This window comes from Aotus nancymaae, unplaced genomic scaffold (genome assembly GCF_030222135.1).
Source record: "Aotus nancymaae isolate 86718 unplaced genomic scaffold, 86718_ANA_hifiasm-v0.15.2.pri h1tg000040l, whole genome shotgun sequence".
Lineage (NCBI taxonomy): Eukaryota > Metazoa > Chordata > Mammalia > Primates > Aotidae > Aotus > Aotus nancymaae.
The window spans coordinates 50,089,855-50,101,626 of NW_026988454.1; the positions used below are offsets into that span (position 1 = coordinate 50,089,855).

Below are 11,772 nucleotides of genomic sequence, written 5' to 3' on the forward strand. Positions count from 1 at the left end.
TGCAGGTCACACTACCAGACTTCAAAATATACTACAAAGCTGTAGTAACCAAAACAGCCTTGTACTGGCATAAAACAGACACATAGACCAATGGAAAAAATATAGAGCCCAGAAATTAATTTGCATATGTCTAGCCAACTGATTTTTGACAAAGGTGCCAAGAGCACTCATTGGGGAAAGGACAGTCTCTTCAATAAATGGTGCCAAGAAAACTGGATATTCATATGTAGAAGAATGAAACTAGACACACACTTCTCACTCTATACAAAAATCAACTCAAAATGGATCAAACACCTAAATGTAAGACTGAAAACTATAAAATTACTAAAATAAAATGTAGGAGAAGTTCTTCAGGACATTAGTTTAAAAAAAGAGTTTATGAATAAGAGTTCAAAAGCACAAGCAACAAAAGCAAACAAATGGGGTTATATCAAACTAGAAACCTTCTGCACAGCAAAGAAAACAATCAACAGAGTAAAAAGATAACCTACAGAATGGGAGAAAACATTTGCAAATAATTCATCTGACAAGGAATTAATATCCAGAATATAGAAGAAACTCAAAATCAAACAATTTTGTTTGGAAAATGAGCAAGTGATCTGAGAAGACATTTCTCAGAAGACACAAATATATGAAAAAACGCTCAGTATCATTAATCATTAGGGAACTGAAAATAAAAACCATATTGAGATGTCATGTCATTTAAGTTAGGATGGCTATGACAAAAAAGACAAAAAACAACAATGGCTGGCGAGGAGGATGTGGACAGAAGGGAACTCTTTTTTTTTTTTTTTTTTTTTTTTTTTTTGGAGACGGAGTTTCGCTCTTGTTACCCAGGCTGGAGTGCAATGGCGCGATCTCGGCTCACCGCAACCTCCGCCTCCTGAGTTCAGGCAATTCTCCTGCCTCAGCCTCCTGAGTAGCTGGGATTACAGGCACGTGCCACCATGCCCAGCTAATTTTTTGTATTTTTAGTAGAGACGGGGTTTCACCATGTTGACCAGGATAGTCTCGATCTCTTGACCTCGTGATCCACCCGCCTCGGAGAAGGGAACTCTTATACACAATTGGTGGGAATGTAAGCTAGTAAAGCTACCATGGAAAACAGTTTGGAGGTTCTTTAAAAAAAAACTACAAAGGAACTACTACCATATAATCCAGCAATCCCACAACTGGGCATTTATCCAAAGGAAGAACATCAGTACATTAAAGAGACCTCTTCCCCCATATGTTTATTGCAGCACTATTTACAATAGCCAAGATATGAAATCAACCTAGGTATCCAACAACAGATAAATAGGTACAGAAAATGTAGTGTGTATACACAATGAAGTACTATTCCACCATAAAAAGAATGAATTTCTGTCATTTGCAGCAACATGGATGGAATTAGAGGACATTAGGTTAAGTGAAGTAAGTCAGGAACAGAAAGCTACAAACACTGTATGTTCTAACTTACATATGGAAGTGAGTTTTAAAAAAGTTGATCTAATAGAAGTAAAAAGTAGAAAGTAAGATATTAGAAACTGGGAAGGGTAGGGAGAATGGAGGGATAGAGAGATATTTGTTAAAGAATACTAAATTACAGCTAGAAAGGAGGAATAAATTCCAGTGTTCTGTATCATTGTAAGATGACTATAGTTAACAACAATATATTACATAGTTTCAAATAGCTAGAAGGAGGATATTAAATGTTCCAAACACAAAGAAATGATAAATGTTTGATATGATGAATATATTAATTTCCCTGATCTGATCACTATACATTATGCATATATAAACATCACTATGTATCCCATAAATTGTGTCAACTAAAAAAAGAGAGAAAAATGATGGCAGAAGTGTGTGCTTGAGTAAAAATTTTCTTACATGGAAAATTCTTAGGCCTTGAATGTTGACATGGCTCCTCCCTAGCCTAATGGTAAAAAGACAGTGGGTCCATATTTGAGGCTCTTTTTCATGATTGTACAATTTAACTTCCCTTGGGTCATATGATATTGATTGTGTACAACTGAGTCTGAGGATATACACTTTATATTTTCAATACATATAATTTCAGAACTCATAAATGTATCTGACATAAAATAGATTCTGTTACTAACTAGTTGTAGTGCTAACCCCAGGAAGAAAGATTAGATGATGAAAACCATTTTAACAATTTGCTCTTTACAAAGCTGCCTCACTGAGGCAGTTTATGAAAAAGGCCATTGTTTCAGAATGTAATCTCTTAACTGTAGAATTGATCCGATGGAAAGTTCGATTTAGTATAAGGGATTGTGCAGAAGTTTTAGTTTTGTTTATTAGGACAACACTTTAATACTTTCACCTAAAATTTTGTTCAGACACTTTAGAGGAACTTACTTGGTCTGAACTTTTGTCGTGTACTTAGAATATCTTTTTCTAAATTGAGCTAGAGTCAGAGGCTTATAAGTCTTATTATTTCAAATCCTAGTGCAGAATAATTTTTAAATTGTTACTTTTCAATTAATTTTTAAATCTCTAATGCTCATGGCACAAAATTCAACCATAATGACTAGGTAGTCAATAAATCTTTTTCTTTCTCCCTTGAGGAGACCACCAGTTGCCTGTAAACTATGACCCTCTACCCCGATAGCAGCTTACTATACAGGCAATCTTTATCTTGCATGGTCATGCATAAAAGTGTATAAGCTGAAACCATACAAAGTGATCTTAATAATGGGTGGGCAAATTACAATTGTTCTTTATTCTCTTCTCATCCTACAACTTAATTTAGAGGGCCTCTTTTCTATGCCTTGGCAAATTGTCAACTGCTTTCTAAGTTTGAATCAGTGTTCAACATTTTATCCTTTGCACTTTTAGTGTCATAAAATGTTTCTAAGAGATATGTTTATTTGCCAGCATGACTTCCTCTGGAACGTCTTCATCCTGTTCATCACAACAACTCTCCTCATTTATGTTCAATTTACCTTCACTTATTTCTTCTAGCTGCATATCTGTTAAAAAGTAGCAATATGAAGACTGTCATGGTCAGCAATTTCTTTTATAACTCCATTTGCGTTTGATTCAAATCTCACTTTAAGTTTTATCATTTTTTCATTTCTTTGCTGCATTTTTATCTTTGTTGGCCAATTTTCCCTTTCAATTATCTATTTTTCTAAGTATCATTTCATAAAATGTCATATGGATTTACCACTGGGAGACAAGGAGGCAACACAACTATCTGCTTTGCTGTCTGTGCATGAACTGAATGACAGATGTGCCATGACCAATCACTGACAGACATTGAAAGAAGTGACATGATTGGCTTCTTATCACAATTCCCATCTATTATTTACAGCTGATGTGTGGCTGAAGGGATAGCTGAGAAGTTTGAAATTTATGTTGTCATTCACAGTTAATCTATTATGGGAACTAAAGTTTGAAATGTGTTGTTGGGAAATGTGTTATTTAAGTAAACTGTGGTATTATAAATATCTGCATATCAGAACCATGCAAATTATGACTACCTATATGACAGCAGATCACATTTTCCAAAAGTGGTGAAATAATCTCTTCCATCCTACGTGTTCTTCTAGAATCCTTCCTTTCCCACATTAAGAGACAGGATTCTAATGATCTTCTCCTTAAATCTGGGTAGGTTTGTGACTCTCTTGTAATAAATAGAATGCAGCAAATATGACTGTGGCTTCTATAGCTGGGTCATAAAATATGGCTTATGTTTCGAGAGCTGGAATACTTCCTTCAAGCTCTAAGCCACCAGGTAAGCAGTCTGATTGCCCAGAGACTATCATGCTGTAAGGAGATCCAGATAAACTTATGTGGAAAAACCACATGGAGAAGATTATGTGAGTGAATTGATCCAGTATTACACTATTGGACTTTTTGCATGTTTTCAATATTTTCCTGATATGAATAATTCTGCAGCAAGTGTCTTTGAACATACTTCATCTTTCACAAGTACAAATTTGTGTGCCAGTAACTTCCAAAAAGCAGAATAAACACTGAATCTTGCAATTGGAAGGATACTTCTTTTTCACAACCCACCAATAAAGTTAGGTCAAGTAAGATAAAGAATGAATTTCAGTTTTAAAAAACATATTTGCTGGTTCATTTTGTTAGTGAAGTAAAAGTTACAATTATTACTTTTATTAGTAAGGCAAAAGTGAAGGAGTTAAATTTTGTTGGGATGATAAAATCTTTAAGCAAGCTACTTTATTCTCTGATTTTAAAGTGCATTTTGTAGAAAGATGGCCACATTCCTCTGACCAAGAAGTCCAGTGCTGTATATTCTTTAATATATATTCCTAAAAGTGCAGAAAATGGGCAAAGAAAAAGAGGACAACAAAGTTTTTTTTCAAGGAAACACGTTTTAGGGATCAAGTCTGGGGTCAGTATCTAGTCATCTTTATGTTTTACACTAGTTTTGTCAACCTTTATAAAATGACGTTCAGCTCAGGAGGCAGAGCAAGATGGTGGAATAGAAAGCTCCACCAGTCATACTCCCAGTGAAGACACCAAGCTAACAACTATCTACACAGAAAAACGCCTTTATAAGAATGAAAAATCAGGCAAGCACTCACAGTACTTGATTTTACCTTCATATCACTGAAAGAGACACTGAAGAGATCGAAAAAACAGTCCTGAGTCACTGACACCACCACTTTCCTACCCCTGGTAGATGCTGTGCAGTGCAGAGAGGATCTCTGGGCTATGGAGCAGGGAGAAAACAGCAATTGTGAGGCACTGAACTCAGTGCTGTCCTGTTAGAGCAGAAAGGAAAAGCAGACCAAACCTAGCTGACGCCTGCCCACAGAGGGAGCATTTAAACCAGTGCTAGTCGGAGGGGAATCATTGATCCCAGTGGTCCAAACTTGAGTGCCCACAAGTCTCACAACCAAGGACCAAAGTGCTCTTGGTCTCTAAGTAATTTTGAAAGGCAGTCTAGGCCATAAAGACTGCAATTCCTGGCAAGTCCTGGGCTGAACTAGGCCCAGAGACAGTGGACTGGTGGGGCATACTGAGGCACCAGCTGGGGCAGCCAAGGGAGTGCCGGGCTCCACAGCTCATGGTTCCACAAAAGACATCTTCCTTCTGCTTCAGGAGAGGAGAGGGAGGAGTGGAAAGGGCTTTGTCTTGCATCTTGGATACTCGTTTGGCCACAACAGGATAGGGCACTGGTGAGAGTCATGAGATCCCCATTCTGGGGCCTAGCTCCCAAATGACATTTCTATACACACAGCCAGAAGGAAACCCACTGCCTTGAAGGAAGGGACCCAGTCCTGCCAGTATTCATCATTTGCTAACTGAAGAGTCCTTGGGCCCTGAATAACCAGCAGTGAAACCCAGGTACTACATCAAGGACCTTGCTGAGTCTCTGAGACTTGCTGGCTTCAGGTGAGACTCAGCACATTACCAGTCAAGGGGGCTACAGGGCAAATCTCCTGCTTAACCAAAGCAGAGGGAAAAGTAAAGGGGACTGTCTTGCATCTTAGATACCAATACTGCCATAGATGGGTAGAGCACCAAGTGGGTTCTTGGGGTCCCTGATTCTAGGACTTGACTTTTAGATAGCATTTCTGGACCTGCTCTGGGACAGAGAGGAGCCCACTACCCTGAAGGGTGAATCCCAGGCCAGGAAGCATTCACTACAAGGTGACTTAAGAGACCATCACTGGTAGCCTGGCAGTACTCCTCATGGCCAAGGGGGGTGGTGTCTAGGGGTGAGGATCCTGTGCCTTTGGAAAGGAAAGGGAGAGGTGGGAAGGACTATATATTGTAGTTTGAGTGCCAGCTCAGCCATAATACAATAGAATACCAGGTATACTTCTAAAGTTTTTGCCTCTAGTCCCTGACTCTCAGATGGCACTTCTGGACCCACCTGGAGCCTGGTGAAACTCAGTGCCCTGAAGGGAAGGACACAGGCCTGGCTGTTTTTGCCACCTGCTGATTGTAGAGCCTCAGGATCTTGAGCAGACATAGGCAGCAGCCAGGGAGTGGTGACAGCAGGCCTTTGGCAAGACCTGCTGCTGTGCTGGCTTTGAGTCTGACCTGGTGCAGTCATAGTGATGGTGGCCACATGGGTGCTTGTGTCACTCCACCCCAGTGCTTGGTGACTCAGAACAGAGAGAGACAGACAGAGAGAGAGACAGAGGGAGAGAGAGAGAGAGAGAAGGAGAGAGAGAGAGAGAGAGAGAGAGAGACAGAGACTCTGTATGTTTGAGAGAAAGTAAGGGAAGAAAACAAGAATCTCTGCCTGATAATCCAGAAAATTCTCCTGGATCTCATCCAAGACCATCGAGGCAGTACTTCTACGAGTCTGTAAGAATCACAGTGTAACTGGGATTGAGGTGCCCCCTAAAGCAGAAACAACTTAGATTATAACATGCAAGCCCTTTCAAGTGTCTGGAAAACCTTCCCAAGAATGACAGCTACAAATAATCCCAGACAATGAAGGCAACAATAAATATCTATTCAATGCTCAAACACCAAAGAACATCTACTAGCCTCAACACCATTTAGGAAAACATGACCTCACCGAATGAATTAAATAAGGCACCAGGAACCAATGCTGGAGAAACAGAGATATGTGACCTTTCAGACACAGAATTCAAAATAGCTGTGTTGAGGAAACTCGAAGAAGTTCAAGATAATGCAGAGAAGAAATTCAGAATTTCATCAGATAAATTAAACAAAGAGATTGAAATAATTAAAAAGAAGTGAGCAGAAAAATGCAATTGGCATACTAATCAATGCATCAGAATCCTTTAGTAACAGAATGGATCAAGCAGAAGAAAGAACTAGTGAGCTCAAAGACAGGCTATTATGAAAATACACAGTCAGAGGAGACAAAATAAAGAATAAAAAAGATGCCAACAGGATCTAGAAAATACCTTCAAAATGGCAAATCTAAGAGTTATTGGTCTTAAAGAGGAGGTAGAGAAACACATAGGGATAAAAAGTTTATTCAAAGGGACCATAACCTAGAACTTCCCAAACCTAGAGAAAGATATCAATATCCAATTACAAGAAAGTTATAGAACACCAAGCAAATTTAGCCCAAAGAAGACTACTTCAAGGCATTTAATAATCAAACTTCCAAACATCAAGGATAAAGAAAAAAATCCTAAAAGCAGCAAGAGAAAATAAACAACAAATAGCATACAATGGAGCTTCAATATGTCTGGCAGCAAACGTTTGGTGGAAACCTTACAGACCAGGAGAGAGTGGCATGATATATTTAAAGTGCTGAAGGAAAAAAACCTTTTACCCTACGATAGTAAGAGATCCATCCTACAAGAAATGCTAAAGGGGGTACTTCAATCAGAAAGGAAAGGACATTAATGAGCAATAAATAATCACCTGAAGGTGCAAAACTTACTGGTAATAGTAAGTACACCCCAAACTACAGAATATTATAACACTGTAACTGTGGTATGTAAACTACTCTTATCCTAAGTAAAAGACTGAACAAAAGGGCTGGGCGTGGTGGCTCATGCCTATAATCTTAGCATTTTGGGAGGCCAAGGCAGATGGATCACCTGAGGTGAGGAGTTCGAGACCAACCTGGCCAACCTGGTGAAATGCTGTCTCTACTAAAAATAGAAAAATTAGCTGGGCATGGTGGCAGGTGCCTGTATTCCCAGCTACTCTGGAGGCTGAGACAGGAGAATCACTTGAACTTGCAATGAGCTGAGATTGTGCCATTGCACTCCAGTCTGGATGACAGAGCTAGACTCTGACTCAAAAAAAAAAAAAAAAAAAAAGACTGAACAATATACCAATCAAAACTAATAACTAACTACGACTTTTCAAGTCATAGTCAGTACAATAAAATATAAATAGAAACAACAAAAAGTTAAAAAGCAGGAGGATAAAGTTAAGGTGAGTTTTTATTAGCTTTATTTTTGCTTGTTTATGCAAATAGCGTTAAGTTTTTATCAGGTTAAAATAATGAGTGGTTTTTTTTTCTTTTTTAATAATGCAAACACTTTGCATGGCAATCAAAATTTATTGAGCTACTGATGCTAAGTTATGCAAAGTTGCACCACCTTAATTAGGGCTTTTAGTTTACATTTGGCCATTTCAAAGTAGTTGTAATATGAGGTTGATCAATTTAAATATTGTGGCTTTCTGTTGGATAGACATACTATCTTTACATCCAAACATCAATGCATACAAGGCAACAAACAAGGCATTGTTAGGTAACAACAGTTACTGCAAATTAGTCCTTGTGACCAATTACACGTGATTAAAATTACTTCCCACATTTACATCCACAGTACTCATCCACCATTTAACATGTCAATCAAAATGTTACACTGTGAAACAATCAATAACAGGCAAAAATACTAAACCTGTATATTTGGTCTTGCAAATACACTTACATTTGTATGAGCAAGCAAGGAATTCACAGTGAGAATCTACAGCTGCAGAAGTCTGAAAATAATTTAGAATGAAAATATCCACTTGTTGTAGACTCACACCATACACACAACTATAAACACTGTTTCCTATATAAACAAAAAGGGAAAAATATAATAAGAGATTTGAAAAGTCTGGACATTTCCTTCCCAACAGATATCAAAGGCAACATCTTTAATTTAAGATATTATACTGAAAGGACTATCAAATTTTAAAGACAAGATCACTGTCTTCATAGTTTATTTTTAAAACATTAAAAAACTATATGGCTGTGTTAATCAAAATGCATATTTTGTACAATGATAATAATCTTGATTTTTTTTAAGTATGATAAGCTACAAGTATCAACAAAGCAAAGTTATCTGGAGTAGTCTGTATAGGACCTCTTCGACTTCCTTTTATTATGCTAAAATGGTGGTGCTTTTAGGATTTGCATTATTGCACTCTTCAATACAAAGCATGAGGCATGTTCAAGTGTACAGTACACCATTTTCATACATGTACAACATTGGTGGATGAAAAATGTTGTAATTAGCGTTAATACGGGATGTAGCTTCTGGTTTTACCAGCTGCATACTCTAGGACTATTAGATAAGTAAAAATCTCTCTTGTGGTACCGGAAAGTTATTGGAATGTGCAAACTGATATAGTATCTTTCATCTCTCTCTTAAAGGGTACCACCACAGGAGAGTCTACTTAAGACGTTGGTAGGTTTAACAAGGTTGAAGTTGCTCAGGCACTGTTGAGGGCAACATTCTTCAGACATAGCTCAGAGCTGTAATGCATTTGGTACATTAAAGCAGCTGACATGATGACTTTTTGCAAGCCTTCCCAGGCACTGGAGTTTTTCTGTTAATTTGCCACACTAGGTCATAAAAGTGTCGTTAACTATTTTTTTTCTTTTGAGATGGAGTTTCACTCTTTTTGCACACTATGGAGAGCAATGGCATAATCTCAGTTCACTGCAACCTCTGCCTTCTGGGTTCAAGTGATTGTCCTGCCTCAGCCTCCCGAGTAGCTGGGATTACAGGCATGTGCCACCATGCCCAGAAAACTTTGTATTTTTAGTAGAAACAGGGTTTTACCCTGTTAGTCAGGCTGGTCTTAAACTCCTGGCCTCAGGTGACCCACCTGCCTCGGCCTCCCAGAATGTTGGGATTACATTACATTTATTTTTTATTTTGGAGAAGATTCTAAGACTGCACAGTTGTTCCATTGCCTTGCTAGATTTTGACCTTGTTCCTTCCCTACAACTCTTTTATCTTCCAAGTCACCTTTATTACCAAGAATCATTGGGACATCATCAGTGTCTTTGACTTGAAGACTCTGCTCTTTCAGATCTTGTAAATCATAAAATGTAGACTGTGGTGGGATGGAATAAGCTAATGCAAAGCCTTGTCCATTTTTTATGTACAAATCCCTCATTGCTATAAGTTGTTCTGTTCCTGTAGTATTCAAGATTTCAAGCACATAGAGTTGTGCCTGTATTTCTACTTGTTTTCTGTAGTATCTTCTATTGTAGGATCATGTTTTTCAACAAAAATTCTGTGTACAAATTGTACAGTCAAAGCAGAATTTCCAATACTTCCTGAGCCAAGAATGACGAATTTATACTCAAGCATGATACAAATTTTAAAACCTAGTATCTCTCATGCTGTCACCAGATCTCTGCCCCCAGTGCTTCTCTGTGCTTTTTCTGGGTTGCTACTCCAGGTGCTATGGTGGTCTTGCCTCTGCCACTGCCACTCCGGCTGGTTTATATGCCTGAATAATGAGTTTGAAAATAGTATTTGCAAGCCTCGTGGTAACCTCAAATTAAAAAACATACAATGAATGCACAAAAAATAAAAAGCAAGAAACTAATTCATCTCACCAGAGAAAATCATCTTCACTAGAGGAAGAAAATAATGAAAGAAAGAAGGGAGACCACAAAACAATAAGAAAACAACAAAATGACAGGAGTAAGTCCTTACTTGTCCATAATAACCTTGAATATAAATGGACGAAACTCTCCAATTGAAAGACATAGATGAAATGGATGAAAAAAAAAAACCTTTGATCTCTTGCCTACAAGAAGCACACTTCACGTATAAAGACACACAGAGACTGAAAATAAAGGGTTGTAAAAAAATATTCCATGGCAAGAGCAGGAATAGCTATACTTACATCAGACAAAATAGAATTCAAGACAAAAGCAATAAGAAGAGAAGTAGGTCACTATATAATGATAAAGGGAGTCAACTCAGCAAGAGGATACAATAATTTTAAATATATATGCACCCAACATTGGAGCACCCAAATATATATAAGAAATATTAGAGCTAAGGAGAAAGATAGATTCTAATACAATAATAGCTGGAGACTTCCATGCCCCACTTTCAGTATTGGACAGATCATTCAGACAGAAAATCAATGAGGAAACATCAGACTTAACCTGTACTATAGATCAAATGGATCTAATAGATATTTACAGAACATTTCACCCAAGAGCTACAGAATACACATTCTTTTCCTCAGCACATGGATCATTCTTAAGGATAGACCGTATGTTAGGTCACAAAACAAATCTTAAAACATTAAAAAATTGAAAGAATATCAAGCATCTTCTCTGACCACAATGCAATAAAACTAGAAATTAATAACAAGAGCAATTCTGGAAATGATTCACATACATAGAATTTAAACAATATGTTCCTGAATGACCAGTGAGTCAAAGAAAAAATTAAGAAGGAAATTGAAAAATTTCTTGAAACAAATGATCATGAAAACACAATATACCAAAACCTATGGCATACAGCAAAAGCTGTACTAAGAGAGAATTTTATAGCTCTAATGCTTACACCAAAAAAAAAAGAAAAAATTTCAAATGAACACTCTAATGATGCATTTTAAAGAATTAGAAAGGCAAGAGTAAACCGAACCCAAAATTAGTGGAGGAAAAGAAATAATAAAGATCAGAGCAGGAAAAAAAAATGGAAAAAACATCAATGAAACAAAAACATTATTTTGAAAAGTTAAATAAAATTGACAAACCTTTGGCCAGACTGAGAAAAAAAGAAAGAAGATAAAATAAATAAAATCAAAATGAAAAACGAGACATTACAACTGATATCTGCAGGTATTCACAGGATTATTAGTGGCTACTATGAGCAACTGTATGCTAATAAATGGAAACATATAGAAGCAATTGAGAAGTTCCTAGATACATATAACCTGCCAATATTGAAAGAGGAAAAATCCAAAACCTGAGCAGACCAATAACAAGTAATGAGATTGAAGCTGTAATAAAAGTCTCCCAGTAAAGAAAATCCTGAGACCTAATACTTCATTGCTGAATGCTAGCAAACATTTAAAGAAAAACTAATACCA

General features: G+C 37.3%; 1 pseudogene; it reads right to left on the reverse strand.

The window, feature by feature from the left end:
* Positions 1-9,197: 9,197 nt before the first annotated feature.
* Positions 9,198-10,025, reverse strand: LOC110567428 (ras-related protein Rap-1b-like; annotated as a pseudogene).
* Positions 10,026-11,772: the final 1,747 nt, after the last annotated feature.